This window comes from Rosa rugosa, chromosome 1 (assembly GCF_958449725.1).
Source record: "Rosa rugosa chromosome 1, drRosRugo1.1, whole genome shotgun sequence".
NCBI lineage: Eukaryota > Viridiplantae > Streptophyta > Magnoliopsida > Rosales > Rosaceae > Rosa > Rosa rugosa.
The window spans coordinates 30030575-30047956 of record NC_084820.1 but is presented as its reverse complement, the minus strand read 5'-3'; positions in this window follow the sequence as shown (position 1 = coordinate 30047956).

The window sequence follows — 17382 nt, the reverse complement described above, 5'->3', positions numbered from 1 at the left end:
AGACTTCACCGGAGCCCCATCACAAGTCGGCCGATTCCGATCACCGGTCGCCGGATTCCAGTCACCGGTTGCCGGATTTCGGTCATCGGCCGCCGCCCACTGGACTTTTCTGAAGACCTCACCGGAGGTTCCCAAATAGGTCGGCGGAGATTTCATAGGCCTCCGGAAATGTTTATTGCCCCCAATAGACGTCTATTGCTCCCAATAGACATCTATTGCCGCCGCCCAATAGAAGCCTATTGCCCCAATAGTCTATTGACCTCCAATAGACGTCTATTGCCTCCCAATAGAGGGGCAATAAACCTCTATTGCCCCCCAATAGACGTTTAATAGAGGTTTATTGCCCCCCAATAGAACTTTCGATAGTTGGAATGGGAACTAATCTTCCTAAAATTAGACAAATAAAACTTTGATTAAAGAAAAAAATGAAGAGATTATATCAATTTGAAAACGTCTATTGCCACCCAATAGAATTTTTTTCTTCATTTTTCTTTCTTTCCAGACCTTCTTCCCCCATTGTGCCAAAAAAAGAAGAAGAAAAGAACAGATTGTATAAAGTAAACAAGATCAAATTAGATGATGAAATTCTTTTCAAAGCTGTGCATGTGTAGAATAAGAACAAATTGAATAAAACTTTTTCTTTTTTCTTTCTACCCACACTTTACTAAAAAAAAAATCATTTGGCCACCCAGAGAAAAACTCTGGGTACCATATCGGAGCAAACCGAGAAATCCTTTGCACCGATCGGACGTTGGGTGCAGCTGAGGGATCCAAGCTCAGCCTCTGTAGCAGGATAGTAATGGCCTGAAGCAGAGACCATGGCAGACCTAATGACGCTATTCATGTTCAGCAAAGCCAGCTGCTCCACCGAGATCTGACATCCTCATCTGCACCACCGGCGAGTTCACCGCCACCTGCAACAGCTGGCTCCGACTCAGCTTGGACTGCACCTCCACATCACTGGTGTCGTCGATGCGGCGTTTCAGGACAGGCAGGGAGCTGGCGGAGTCGGAGGCGACGATGGGCATGGCATGGAGGGCGGCGACCTGAGGCTGGAAGAATCGAACTTAGCGGTATGCCACCTCGAGCATGGTGGAGGTGTCCATCTTCTTCTCCCACGGCAGCAGCTTCTACAGCCGTTCCGGTGCCGTCTTTTTGAGCTGAGAGAGAGAGAGAGAGAGAGAGAGAATCTGGGCAGATCGTGTGAGAGAGTGGGTGGCATTTGATGTAGTTGTTTAATTAGGCTGAGGGTAGGTTGTCATTATACTCTAAATTGGGTTGATGTGAATAAAAATCTTTTGCTAGGGTAAGTGAGATAAATTTGGTCCAATTTTGGTGTATTTGGTCAAGATCCCTAATTTAAATGAAAGATGAAATGGTGAACATGAGAATTGAGCCAGCCTCTTCTTTAATATCTGAAGCCCATATTAGAAAGTCCAACTTTCCTTTTCTTCTTCTTCATTCTAGTCTCACATTCCTCCCCCCAAAAAACCTAATACATAGAGTTAGGCAAAATCCCCAAGTATGAGTGATTCCCTTGCTAGTCATTGAAAGAGAAACCCTGTGACCATTTAAGGGAAGTGTCTTTCTTCCTTCAATGATGAGTGTGCAGTTTTCAATTCTCCTCGCCCACCTAATCCGCCTTGTTCCTTGTTTCCCATCACTGCAGATGCTTATACAACATGGAGTGTCGACCGTTGTAGCAACCTTGCATTCTCCCCAATCCTCATATCCCAAGAAAGCATATCTTTCCTTAAATTTAGGGCATAGATTATGTATAGATTGAGAAGACTACCCTGTTTTACTCAGAATTTCATATGTTTTGGATCATCAAGAGCCCCTCCAATGGAGCCTATAAAAGAGAAAATCCTACAATAAAAACGATATTTAACAATACCCATAAACACTTAAAGCATCAAGCATAAACCCAATTCTTATCCAATTCCCAGATTCTTCCAAATGTTAGATTTCTCATAAACCTCATCCAAAAATCCCTCTTATTCTCTCACCGCAATGTGTTTCTAACTCCCACACCATGCTACATGCTGTCAAGCCTTTACTTTGCTTACTATGGGAATCATCTTAGTCATGCACATAATTCTCCCATTAATCAAATAATTAGGTTGATTTTGGCCTAATCTTTGCTCAATTAAAAAAAAAACCCTCACATATTGTCTATTTGACGTCGCTCTAAAATCACAAAATTGTTAGGAAGTATAGTATTTGTTTACTTCTTGGTAGTTATGAATTATTTAGATTGTCAAAACAGAACGGAAAAAATTTACATAATAGTTGTTATTACGAATTATCTAGTTCTTCGTCCAAGTTTTTAGATGAATTTCAGTTGTACTTTTTTTTTTTTTCATTTCATTTCTTTTTTTCTAGGTCAGCACAATGGTTGATGAACGAAAAAACTTGATGAGACTAATTTACCCTTTAAAGTATACCAGATTGTATAGAAAGTAATGTTGTCATTAATGACATGTATCTATAGTGGGTTGGCATAGTAACATCAAGTACCTATGTGATAGTACTTTGATAGATGAGGTATTGAAATTCATAATGGGCCCATGTCGGGCCACTAATCTTGAAAATTTTCATAAAAAATTAAAAACTATTTTCTTTTTTATAATTTGACTTTTTTTTTTCAATTGAAAAATTCGGGAATAATTCGACTAACAAAAAAAATTATGAATCTTTGAGTTGTGTATGGAAATTAATTTTTTTTTTCAAAAATTTGTACATATACGCAAATAATTCACAAATTAACTAACTATGATATTGACAAAAGTTATAAACATTTATTGATATTCATTTACATTATCAATAACCTTCTTATCTTTTTCATAGTCTGAAGTCATCGATATTCACCACAAGAGACTCAAACAAAAAGAAAATTTAACAAAACGAAAAGAAGAGAAGTACCCTCCTCTCATGTTGTGATGGTGGCTAGGACTATTCTTTTTCTGTATAAGAATTTTCTGCTTTTAAGTTTCTTGAGCTTGAACAAACCTTAATACGTTTGAATATAGTTTACAAAAATGTGATCTTCACCTTTCTTTTTCTTTTTCTTTTTCTTTTTCTTTTTCTTTTTTTGTTTTTGTTTTTGGAAAACCTCATTTTTTTTATTCATTTACCATTTTGTCTTAATTTCTACATTATGTATTAGTTATTTTTGAATAAATGCAATATATAATATCAAATTGTTCAAGTAAATCCAGAATATGCATGTGTCTGGCCCAAACTCTAGGTTACTTGACCTAGTTGTAATAGGATTTGAATTAGAGATATTCTCGGAGATATTCATAGATATCCGATTAATTGTACGATTATCTTTCCTTGTACGACTCTGATTCTATGTCTTGTAATCCTCTATATAAAGAGACCCCTATTATCAATGTTAAGATTCCCTCCCAATTTTTGTTTTCCTTAAACACGTTATCAGCACGAAGCCCTAACCCTAAAACCTAATAGCCAAAACCCTAAATCCGAATACAAAACCTTGAAACCCTTTCGACCCCCGCCGCACATATTGAAGCCCTCCACCCCAGGATTCCAGAACCGGCGGCGGAACCACCAAAACCGGCTAGAAAACCACCGAACTGGCCACCAGAAGTATTGAACCAGCCCTCCAAGAAGAAAAAAAGGGATCCCTGCACCGGTTCACCACCTTCCGGACCTCCGATTGCTACCAAATTTTGCCACCAGCAGCGCCTCGATCCCAGGATCTAGGCATAGGAAACAAAACTCTAAAAACCGGTCTAAAAGCTACTGAACTGGCCTGCAAAAAAACCAGCAAAAGAAAGAAAAAAAAAAAAAAGGAAAAGAAGGCAACCCAGAAGGCCAAGCCCAGAGGCCCATTGCCACGTCATCATAGGGACCTACTGCCACGTCAGCATCGGACCCCACTGCTATGTCAGCAACCGGACCCTACTTCCAGAGCAGCACCAGACCCCCTATCACGTCAGCACCAGACCCCACTACCACGCCATTAACCGGACCCCACTGCCACGTCAGCACGGACCCCACTACCACGTCAGCAGCGGACCCCGCACCACGTCAGCATCGGTCAACGCTGATCAACTCCGGTCAACTTTCCGGCGACCTATTTCGAGGTAATATTTACTAAAAGTTCCCGTTTTTGAGTTTTTATTCATTTTCTCTTCTTTTTCTCGGGGACTTACAAACTCCCTTCTTCTACCCCTCTTTCTTCATCATAGGGGAGATCTAATTAAGCCAAACTGTGGGGGTTCGTGCTCACTCCAAGCTTGGAGCTTGTTGAGATCTCCAAACTTAGAGTTTGTAGAGAATTTATGATCGACCACTTACGTCATTGTTTTGATCTAATCCAATACCTCTTGGAATTGAATTTCTTGGAAGCGATTACGCTAAAAAATTCCTAATTTCTTGGGAGCGATTACGCTTAGAAATTTTATATGTTTTCGTGGTAGCTTTTTCCGCTCCGAAACTAACCCTTTTTCTTATTCTCTTTCAGGATGAGTAACCTGAACAAATTGGACTTTGCTCCATTGGGAACAACTGGCTCTGGATATCACAGGTGGATTCGTGATGTCTGCCAGCATCTCAAGGCCGATGGAATCCTGGATACGATTCTCGAGCCTAGCCAGGACATGCTAACTGTTGAGCAAGCTCAAGCTTTTGAAGCAAATAGAGCAGCCTTAGAGGCAAATAAGGCGAAAGCCATCATCCTAATGACTCGTCATATGGATGATTCGCTCCAGTACGAGTGTATGAATGAAAAAGACCCCAGAAGGCTGTGGGTCTCACTCGAAGAAAGATTTGGCAACGTCCGTGACTCTCTGCTTCCTGACCTAGAAGTGAGATGACATAGCCTCCGCTTATGTGATTTCAAGTCAGTTCTTGACTACAACTCTGAAGCACTTTGCATTAAATCCTTAATGGAATTTTGTGGTAAAGATATCACAGATGCGATGTTGATTAAGAAGACTCTCTCTACCTTCCCCGTCTCTGCTTTGATGGTTGCTAAGAACTATTGAATCGATGTTACTGCAAGACGGATCACAAGGTTTCATGAGCTTGTTGGAGCTATGAATGTCGCTGAAAAGCATGACAACATCCTTATGAAGAACTATAATTCGAGATCCGTGGAAACAGAGCATATTCCGGAATCTAATTATAGTCGCGCCCCTAAGAGAGAGCTCCAAGAGTGAAACCCTAATCTTAGGGATACTTCTAGATGTTCTGGTCCATATAATCGCTCTACCGTGGAAGGTATCTGCCAACATAGGCAAACATGGAACCGAAGAGGTCAACGTGGAAAGAGAGAGGGAGGCAACGACGCTTCTGGCCATGTTGGTGGCGCCACCAACATTAAGAGTTATCTAAATGACGCTTTCAAAGTGCCTCAATCAATGGAGTCTGAGCAAAGAGATGTATGTTCTCGATGTGCAGTATCCGGTCATTGATATATGTTCTCGATATGGAGTATCCGGTCATTAGGCACACATTTGTAGAGCTCGTGAAGAAATTGTCACCGCCTACAAAGCATATTGTGAAGCAAGAGAAGCTCACTATGTGGAACAAGAAGATCAAGAAGATGATCTAGAGTGAAGGGTTGAAGACTACAAAAATCTGGCTGGGATCAATAGATCGCCAATTCCGTTTAAGTCTTTATTTTTCTAAGAGATGTAATAGGCAATTGCCATATACTTTGTAGTAAGGTCTAAATTCTGCTTACTACCCTGTACTTTCAAGGGTTCATCAGTTCAGTCCCTGCACTTCTAATTTAATAAGAAAAGTCCTTGCACTCTCCAATTTCATCAGATCGATCCAATCCGTCACCACTCCGTCAATTTTCAGGGAAAATTTCCAAACTACCCATCTGCATTCACAACATTGACGCGTCGGCGGGCTGCCTTGCGATGGGTAGTTTGAAAATTTTTCTTGTGAGAAGGTCCCACGTCAGCATTTTAATAGCGAAAATTGACGGAATAGTGACGGATTGGATCGATTTGATGAAATTGAAGAGTGCAAGGATTTTTCTGATTAAATTAGAAGTGCAGGGACTGAACTAATGAACCCTTGAAAGTACAAGGTAGTAAGCAGAATTTAATCCTTGTAGTAAATGCCATTGGTTTAGTTTTTCTTCACATAGGCTCATCCAAAATGAGTATGATGTCTAGGAAGGTTTTGAGATAAGTGGTACTTAAGCGAGCTTTGCTCCACCGACATCTCTATACTCACCTAGTCATATTTATTTTGGAGTTACCGACAGAAGTCAAACGACTACCTTTGTTTTGCATTAGCTAGCATTTGGATTAGATTCTCCTAATCGTTAAGAGACAATGATGTATTCCGTTGGCTTATGAATAAAATTTCGAGTTCTTTTCATTATGACTCCATTTTGATTCTGAGCATATTACTTTGTGACTACGATGGCTGGGCCATCAGTATTAATTCAAGGACATGGAATAGCGCAAGTTCCTCTTGCCAAATGGCACCTTGATTAATTACTGTCACAGAAACTGTCTAAGCTCATAGGGCAAATCGCACTTATGAATAGCCAACGGATTCCATGCGAAAACGCATGTAGAGAACGGAAATGAGTTCCTTTGCAATGCCTCTAATGATTGCGAACAAAGGCGCATCTTAGAGAAGTTTATGTGTCTCTCTAGTGGATTTTAGACACATATTGGCTTTGTCACGACAGGATATGTCACGTATTGGCTTTGTCACAACATGAGAGAATATCTCTTGGATTTAGACACATATTGGCTTTGTCACGACAGGATATGTCATCCTAGTCATGATATGATGATCCGTCTACTAAAGACTTCACATGGACATCCTTTATCTCGAGCGAAATGAAACATGAATCAAAAGTTGATTCCTGGATTAAGTGTGATCACCGCCGCTACCTCTAGCGCCACCGTCGTCCACCACTAGCCTAGGGCTGGCACAGTCCCTCTCCATGACGCCATGGTTGGCGTCCATCATGGTGATGGCGCCCTAGGTGATGCTACAATCACCAACTTTGCTTCAAATAGCGTTTCAGACGCTCAGGCCCAACCAAAATCCTCATTGGTTGCTTTTAAGGCCTATTGCTCAATTTACAAAGCCTGTTCCTTAGGGAAGTTAGGACTGAGACAGTCCTATGGAAAGAAAATTTACATATTCATTCTGTTCTTACATAGAATCCCTGGGGATTCTGTGGACTCATTCAACCAACTTGCGGACGTTTAAATATCTCATGATGTTGGTTGACACGCAAACATGCTGGTCACGTGTTGTGCCATTGTCCACCTGTAAATGCTGCTTATGCTACACTCCTAGCAAATATCATTTGACAACGGGCTCACTCCCCGGATCATCTTATTTCGTCAATTGGATTTGACATTGCTAGAGAGTTTACATCGAAGACTTTCGATGGTTATTGCATATCACTGAGATTGATGTTGGACATCATATTCCCATGTACACACCCAAATGGTCTCGCGGAGACGACTACGATGGTAGCCCGGATATTGGTAATGCACACCAATCTCTTTATATCTTCTTCGGGTGATGCAATATCGCATCACTACTAGAATTATGTTAATAGACATCGCATGTTTTAAATCGGTCAGACTTGCCCACAGTGTAAAAAAGTAATCTAACATCATTTTACGAAAATACCAATTTAAATGTATATCATTAACATCGGTTCTTAAAATGACCGGTGTTAAAAGTTTTGTTCGAAAATTTGCAGGAACCTATTTTTGCAAAAAGCGCCAAGTCTTTTAAGTGAAATGAAGGAGCGGGTACTAAAACTCAAAACTTTCACACTTGGAAAAAAAATTGCACCCGACCCCAAAACTGAAACAGAAAACCCTAATGTTACTCTCGCTCGACTCCTTCATTTTGAACTCACCCCAAACTGGATCTCCTCCCAAACTCGACCTCCATTCTGGACCCTAAGCTCACTCGAACTCGCCGCCATTCTGGAGCTCCTCATTCCTTCCTTCATCTACGTCCTCGGCTTCTTTGGCATCGACTCCGTCCATCCCGTCATCTTACTCGCCTCCCACTACGACGGTGACGTCGTCCTCATCAACTCCAGCTACTACCCTCCCCCGGCCAAACCCAAATTCATTAACGCATTATGCTCCAAGGAGGACGAGGACATCATCCAGGCATTTCTAAACAACGCTGTTCCGTCTTAGTCTCTAGAATCGAATCTCTGCGATTGCAAGAGAGCGGCGGCCAATCGGCGCGACTCGCTTCAGAGAACAACTCCGTTCTAGGATTCAAAGGATTTGCCTCTCGAAGGATTCTAGGAGTCGCCGGTCGGAGACGAAGTAATCTTAGTACGTATGATTGTTTTTGTGGTCTATTGTTTTCATTTGGGCGAAAATTATTGTTTGGATTTGTGGGCTATTGTTGAAGAATGATTGTTTTTGTTTGGAGTTCAAGAAGCACGAGTTTGTGGGTGGCTTCAAGAACGGTGAATTTGTGGATAAAGTGAAGTCCGCTTGGGTATGTTCTCTCTTGCTTCCTTCCAATCTTTGTACCAATTGAAATTGTGAGCTATGCAATTTTGGCTTTATTTGCTTTATTCTATGATTTGATTGGTCACATTGAGTATGAACTATTGATGTTGTTATTCTTTTGAGATCTGGTGTTGACAGGATAGGAAAACAGTTTGGAGTTAATTGTTCTTTGGTTTAGATTGAAAAGATTTGGTTTACTACTGGATTTTTCCGTTAGTTTGGTGAATGGTTTATTGTCTCCAACATAGATAGAGATTTCTATTGGGGCAAAAGTATTGAGCATTAATGTTCTATGATGCGTTGTGTTATTGAGTTAAAATTGGTTCAGTTCAACATGCTTGAGAGTATGCATTTGGGTATGTACAAGGATGTAGTGTAAACCCAGGTCAAAGTGGGAGAGATTATTAGGTGAATGAGCGATTGAGGAGATAAAAAAATGCGAAAGTCTTTCAAGGATTCGCTTAAGGCGCTTGAAGCTTATATTCAGTTTGCCAATACTTTGGAAGATTTTATTTTTTTTGCTCAATCTTCATCATAGGTCATTTCTCTCGGTTGATTTACATGGATTGTCTGATTCTGTGCCATACCCAAGTTTGTTTATTTGTGGTGATTTTGATGGAAATTGGTCATCTTTGGAATTTGATCTGTCTAATTTAGCTTTTGGAATTTTTTATTTCTCTGTACCATTTCCTGTGCAACGCAAGATTAACTTTATAGTTTGTACATGTTGAACAACTGGGTGGTTGTGTAAATGATTATGCTCCAAACCCACAATTCATAAGTAATTTTGAATTGTGTGCTGAATTCTATAAAGGAGTGAAAGGTTGATTTGTGCTGAAAGAACAGAGTATTTGAATGGTTTGAGCTTAATTGAGTTTTCTTTCTAACTTGTTTCTGGGTTTGTCAGCTGCAATTATTGGTGTTTTCTACCGTGTTAGTTCTCATTTTTCAAATTAGGTAATATTTTGGTAGAATAGTTTCTATGTAAATATAGTAAATAACTAAATATGAGATAATATATCCTTATCCTGCTCTGATCTTAGCCAATGTGATAACTTTTGTTGGCCATTTGCATAACTTACAACTTTAGGTACCTAAATGTTGTTTTCATGCATCATTTCTTTTGGTTTCATGCATCATTCATTTTGGATTTTTCTGAAGGAGCACAGGAGAGTTGCATCTTGCAGGTTTCATCTATTCTAACAATCTTTTCTAACTTGTGAGATGTATCTTGGTGACACTGAGCGTCTGATTATCCAAGAGAATATGATGGGGCTTGCCTCCAAATGAGATTATCATACAGCCCCGCCGCTCATTCTTTATGTTTCTTATTCAGTGGACTGATTGTCACCTTGCCGGTTGTACTTGCATAAGCATTTGCCAAGCATAATTAGCTATAATGAGCCACGCTCATGCTACCGCTAGCGGTACCAACTCCCGCCAAAGGAGTGACCTATGGGAACACAGCCAAGAAGGCTACCGCCTGAGCCCCGACTCACCCCCAGATCACCGCTGACGCGCCGCCACGCGTCGCACCAAGATAGCATCAGAAGCTCCAGAAGCTGGGAACTAAAGCATATCAGTCCCACATCGAAAACATGGAGGAGGTCAGCCTCCTCATCTCCTATAAAAGGTTCTCTCCTCTCTCCTCATTAATTATGCATTTACTACTTACCTACTGTTATGCTGTCAACATAAATACATTGACTAACTTAGGCATCGGAGAAGAGAAGACCGCCCAGCGCTGTCTCCCTTTGACGCCCTTTGTATTTTACTTGACAGGTAGCAGAAGTACCAATCATATCACAAGTAGCGGTCCGCCCATTGGACCACTGTTAACCAAGGTTTAGCCACCGCTGAACCTTAGACACTAACATTGGCGCCGTCTGTGGGAATCCTTGAACAAAAGGCCATCCCACCACAACAATCACCATGACTAACGGTAGCGGGGCAAACGCTGAAGAGCAGGCAGACCAATCTGCCAACTCCCATCCCACTAATCCAACAACTAACTTTAACCCAGCGGGTAACGTTAACCGTGCACTATTCAGCACACCGGCCAACCCTAGCGTGGGACCCCAGATTACTCCCCAGATCCCGCCAACTCAAACTACAGCAGAGGCTCAGCCAAGTAGCAATTGCCCACCAGTGCAGGACCTCGCCGCTATGTATGAGCTGGCACTGGCGGACCTCCACAAGGCAAACAGGGAGCGCGAGCAGGAGCGCAGGGAAAAGGCTGAGGCCCAAAAGCAGGTGGCCACGCTGATGTCAAGATTCGACGAACTGAAGAAGGCGTTGGAGGCAAATGCTAACCCAGCGCAGAGGGAGCAATCACGTAGCACGAGACGCAGTCGACCCAATACTGGCGGATTGGTACCCGTACCAATCATACAGATGCAGGTGCCGCTGAACCCACCAGAACTATTGGGAATGGGCCCACCTCCCCTGCCCCAACTAATGTTGGAGCAGGAGGCGGAGTCACAACCGCACACCAACCGCTCTGCAGCTCGAGCTAGAACTGAAGGTAATCCACTTGCCCCCAGACGAGAGCTGGCTCAGCGAAACCTTCTAGCTGGGCCCACTGGCGACACGACCACCCTGATCCTGGAAAGAATGCAACAGTTAGAGCAAAGGCTAATCCAGGCGGAAGCTGGCGCCCCAGCGCCAATACCAAACCCGCTCTTTGCGTCCAGGCCAGGACCATTCACCGCGAGGATCCGACATGCCATCTGGCCGACACATGCGAAGACACCAAAGATGTCACATTACAACGACATGACTGACCCCTTTGTCCATATGGACACCTTCAAAAAAGTCACTAACAACAAGAGGTTCGATGACGCCACCCTCTGCCACTTATTCAGCGAAGCGTTGGATAGCGAGGCAATGAATTGGTTCTTTGAGTGCCCGTCAGGATCCATTGACTCATTCCACGCACTATCAAACGCTTTCCTCTCTCGGTTCATCCTGTTGGCTGCCGGACACCACAACACAAGTCAGTTGTTCAACATCAAACAGGGCTCAGAGAAAACATTGAAGGCATTCGTCACCAGGTGGCGAGCGGCGGCATCTCAGTGCCGAGATCTTGATAAAACAATGGCTCTGGCAGCCTTCAAGCAAGGACTCCTAAAGGGACCATTTCTCTATCATCTCAATTATAACCATCCAAATGCTACATATGACCACGTCATGGGCGAGAACGTCATCCATGCATAGGAAGAATTCATCACATATGGAGAAACCCCACCACCACCTCCAACACCAGCAAAGTCCACTCAACCTTCCTCCAACCATCAGGAGACCGCTAACAAAACCTCTGCTACGCCGCCAACTAATAAGAAGAGAGAGTGGAAACAGAGAAACTACCAGAGCAAGCGGCAAAAGGACCAACATTACCACAAGGGCAACCGCTCATCCAAGGGGGATAACCGTAACAAACAGACGGAGTCCTCCAAGCGGTACGCAGTGTTTACAGTCCTCACAGCCTCGTATGAAGAGATATACGACCAGTGCAAAGACCAGATCCCGCCACCACCCCCAAGAAAGTACCCTAGAGTGGGAAAACCAAGAAACAATGGCAAGTGGTGTAAGTACCACGAGGACAGCGGTCACAACATCAACAACTGCAACGCTTTTAAAACGGCAATTGAGACTTTGTATCATGATGGCAAGTTGGAACAGTTCAAGGTGCATCAGCCGCCACCTGTGGTCGCCAACATCGAGCCCATGCTCCGCATCAACACCATCGACAGCGGCGCTCCAATCACCAACATGTCTCATAGGGCAAGAAAGCGCTATGCACGCGCTAACCACCTCAAGGAAGTTTGCAACATCCGCTATGCGAGATCCGCTAAGCTCCCACAATCTGGTTGGGAACCCATTACCTTCTCAGAGGAGGAGGAACGCGGCGTACATCTTCCCCACGATGATCCATTCTTAATCGATGCCATGCTCGATAAATGGTCCGTGGGAAGGATCCTTGTTGACAGCGGATCCGCTGTCAATGTCATCTTCAATGGTTGCTACAACCAGCTCTAGTGGAATAGAAAATTACTCCAGGATCATGAGCTTCTCCGGTGACGTCACGCAACCACTCGGCTGACTACATGCGACTAGTTATTGGCGCTAGTCCATGCACAGCGGAGATATATACGGACTTCATCGTCGTCGATTGCTTCAGTTCGTACAATGCCATCATTGGTCGACCGGCGCTAAACAAACTAAAGTGCATCATAGCCGGATACATGCTTCTCATGAAGTTCCCTACACCCAACGGGAAAGGCTGTGTCAAAGGAAGTCAGCAACTGACACGAGAGTGCTATTAACAACTGTGGCCCGGTCGACGCACCGCCATGAGATCCTAATAGTAGGAAACCACGCACCGCCGACAAATATTTTTGAAGATCCTAGGGATGACGAGGACAAATATGTGAAAAAGGAGCCTGTCAACCCAGAAACATCCTTGAGGGTCATCAACATCTCTGACGAGCACCCTGAGCGGACGGTCCGCATCGGCGCTCAGCTAGCTAGCACTAGAGGTAGTGGCAGAACTCACACAATTCCTACTGGACAACGCCGCCGTCTTTGCTTGGTCTTACGCTGATATGCCAGGTATCTCCCCTGAAATCATCACGCACAAGTTGAGCATCAAACCATCTTTCTATCCGGTCAAGCAGCGGCGAAGGGCCTTTGACGAGGCGAGATATCGTGCAATAGAGGAGGAAGTTGCCAAGCTTCAGGGCATCGGATTCATCCACCACATCAACTACCCTCAGTGGATTTCCAACTTAGGCATGGTTAAGAAACCCAGCGGAAAGTGGCGGATGTGCGTAGACTTCAAAGGTCATAACAAGGCATGCCCCAAGGATAGTTTCCCGCTACCCCGCATCAACCAATTGGTTGATACAACGGTGGGACATGAGTTGCTCAGCATGATGGACACCTTCTCGGGATACAATCAAATCAAGATGCACCCCGGCGACCAAGAGTGCACCACCTTCATAATTGACAAGGGCCTATACTGCTACAATGTCATGCCTTTCGGTTTGAAGAACGCTGGGGCAACATACCAGCGGTTGATGAACGCCATGTTCGCAGAGCACCTTGGCAAAATAATTGAGGTTTACATGGACAACATGTTGGTCAAAAGCATCAAGGCTAGCGGACACGTGGCAAACCTCTGCATCATATTCGCCATTCTTTTGGCCTATGGTATGCGCCTTAACCCTGAGAAATGTTTCTTTGGCGTCACCGCCAGCAAATTTCTGGGCTACATCGTCAGTGAACGAGGCATAGAGGCCAACCCTGAGAAGGTGCAAGCCATCCTCAACATGAAGGCCCTGGAATGGAAGGTGCACGTCTAGAGCCTCTAGGGCAAGCTAACTGCCCTCTCTCGGTTCATCTTAAGACTCACTGACAGATGCCTCCCACTTTTCAAAGTTCTGAAGAGGACCCACAAGAAAGAAATTGACTGGAACCCAGACTGCGAGGCGGCATTCCAGAGCCTGAAGGAATACTTGGCAGCAGTCCCGCTTCTTTTCATTCCTGTACAGGGTGAGATATTGTACATATACCTAGCGGTATCCTCATCGGTGGTAAGCTGCGCCATTGTACGACGGGACAGCCAGGAAGAGCTACCAGTATTCTACGCCGGCAGAGGCATGAATGGGGCGGGAACAAGATATCCCCCCTGGAGCAGCTCGCTCTCGCACTCATTGTCGCCGCCAGGCGCCTCCGCTAGTACTTTCAGGCCCACACAATTCATGTCTTAACGAATCAACCGCTGAGGCAGGTAATGCAGAACCCTGAGCACTCCGGGCGCCTCAGCAAGTGGGCCATCGAGCTCAGCGAGTTCGACATTGACTACAAGCCAAGGACCGCCATGAAAGGTCAGGCGGTGGCAGATTTCATCGCTGAGCTCACCGAGCGTCAGGATGAACCCAACCTAGGGGCAGAGGCCAGCTTAGAAATGGTGACCACTGAGGAACCAGCCCCCCAACAACAGTCAGACTGAAACCTCCATGTGGACGGCTCCGCTTGCGCCAAGGCCTGCAGCGCCGGAGTCATCTTGAAGGGACCAGGGGGTCTAAACGTGGAATACGCGTTAAAGTTCAATTTCACAGCCTCAAACAACATTGCGGAGTATGAAGCGCTCATTGCAGGCTTACTCCTCGCCATCGACTCAGGGTCTGACAGTGTCAACATATTCAGCGACTCCCAGCTAGTCGTTAACCAGGTCAACAATAGTTTCCAGGCCAAAGAGCAACAGTTAGCAGCATACTTGGGGTACGTCAAGACACTTCTCAAAAATTCAAACTTCACACCATCACACAGATTCCCAGGGAAAAGAACGCCAAGGCTGATTCACTGGCAAGACTAGCAACCGCCCAACCTTACCAAAGCCCAGCGGACACAAGGGTGGAATGCCTTGACAAGCCAAGCATCACAAAAACCCTGACAGAGATTTTCAACATTGAGGTCAATCCCAGGTGGATGGATGAAATCATCGAGTACAAGCGCAATGGAACATTGCCAACCGACAAAGTGGAGGCAAGGCAGCTTAAGCGGAGAGCAACCCGCTACAACATCCAAAATGGCAAGCTGTACCGCCAGGGATTCACCCATCCCAACCTCCGGTGTCTCACCCCAGAGGAGGGAAGGGCTGTTCTGGCAACGATACATGCAGGAGAATGCGAGAACCACTCCGGCGCCAGATCTCTGGCCAACCGTACAATGCGAGAGGGCTACTTCTGGCCTACGCTCGGCGACGACACCATGAGGGTCTCCAGGTCTTGCCACAAGTGCCAACAGTACGCTGACCTCTCCCATGCACCGGCGCAACCCCTGTCAATCATTATTGGCCCATGGATTCACTCCATGTGGGGCCTGGACTTGCTCGGCAAATTCCCAACCGCCAAGGGTCTGTTCAAGTACATCATTGTCGCCATTGACTACAATAGCAAGTGGATAGAGGCAGAACCGCTAATGGCAATAACTACCACCAAAGTAACCTACTTCCTCTGGAAGAACATATACTGCCGCTACGGCGTCCCCCATACCATCATCACAAACAATGACACACAGTTCAACAACAAGGGACTCATATCTTTCACCGCTAACCTGGGCACCCAGATGAGCTTTGCATCTGTCGCCCACCCCCAAACCAAAGGCCAGGTCGAAGTAGCAAACAAGATAATCAAAAAGCTGCTGAAAAAGAAACTCGACGACGCCAAGGGTTTATGGGCGGAGAAACTCCCAGAAGTTCTGTGGGCCATCAGGACTACCCTAACTTCCACCATTGGTGAAACACCATTCTGTATGATGTTCGAAACTGAGGCCGTCCTACCCATTGAGGTCACCCAACCTACCGCTAGGGTCGAGGGCTACTGCCCCGAGACCAACGGCGAAGGCGTCAACCTTGACAAGGACCACCTCGAGGAGAAACGCCACAAGGCCCATTTGCATAACTTGTAGAACAAGCAACAGGTATCGCGTTTCTATAAAGCCAGAGTCAAAGCCCGGAACCTCCAACTGGGGGACTGGGTAATGAAGGAACTCATTCCACCACCAAGGGCACTCCGCCCAACTTGGGAAGGACCATATAAAATTGTGGAAATTGTTAGCCCCGGCACCTTCTACTTAAGTGACAAGGATGGCGTCACAACAACCCACCCTTGGAATATCGAACACCTTCGGTATTATTACAAATAGTCATGCCGCTACCCAAGAGCATCTTGACTTAGCTAAATTTTTGTTCAGTATTTAGCTAAGGGAAGCTACCCAACGGGTACAACCCCGCTTTTGTAAACGCTAACCTGTCAGCTATCAATAAAATGAGGAATTATTCAAACCATTGTCACCAAGTCCAAGCACAAGAATTAACTGGCAACGCCAACAATATTCGGCGGGCCACGTCCGCTACATTGTGCACTTCGAACAATTTTAATTTCTTTAATGTTTCATTGATTATCAAAAGCAACGTCAAAACTCTAGCGGTCCATCAACATTTAAACAATGCAATTACGCTATCAAGCAACAAACATACTTGGCAAATTTTCAGAAACAAATAGCCATACTTCATATATATGTAGGGTCGGGACTACCCGCCCAAAAATATTGTCAAAATTACAAAAACAAGAGGCCTTAGCGGCATTAAAAAAAGCTATGATGCAATCTTCACGGATTGTTGGGCGTAGCAGCGACACTCTCTTCGACCACCGGCGGCTGTGGGTTCAACAGGCGACTCGTCTGGACCGAGCCACGGGCGGTGGGGCTCAGCGTCACCATAGTGCCATCTTCCCTAGTGTTGGCCGCCATAAACTCGGCACGGGACACTTCGGATTGGGTTGGCTTAGGAGTTCGCTGACCATCATCCGCCGGACCGTGGTCACTCTCACCACTACTAGAGCGCGCACCCCCAGTATGGCCAGCAGCAGACCCACCCACTGGCACCGGCAGCTGGCTCGAGGTACTGGCAGACTGAAACGCTTTGACCCAGTCAATGGGGCCCTTCTGGTTCAGCTGGTCCAAATTAGCGGCGGCGCCAGCCTTCGCCGCCTCCATCATTGCCTGCTTGTACACCGCAGACTGCTTGAACAACTCCACGGCGACAGCCTCCGAGCTGTTCCTCTCAGCTTCCAGTCGGGCAACCTCGCCCTCCAACTTTTTCACCTCCACAGATTTGGTGGCAGAGTCCCGCTGAAGGATCTCAACTTTCTTAGCCTTCGCCGCTAGCTGGTCCTTCAACAGAGCTATGTCTTGCTCTAGCTTGGAGACATGGTCGTTCTGCTCACTGGTGACATTCAACTTGCCGCGGGCATCCATGGTGTTGCAGTCTGCCTTGGTCAGGCGCCGCTCAACATCCGCCAACTTG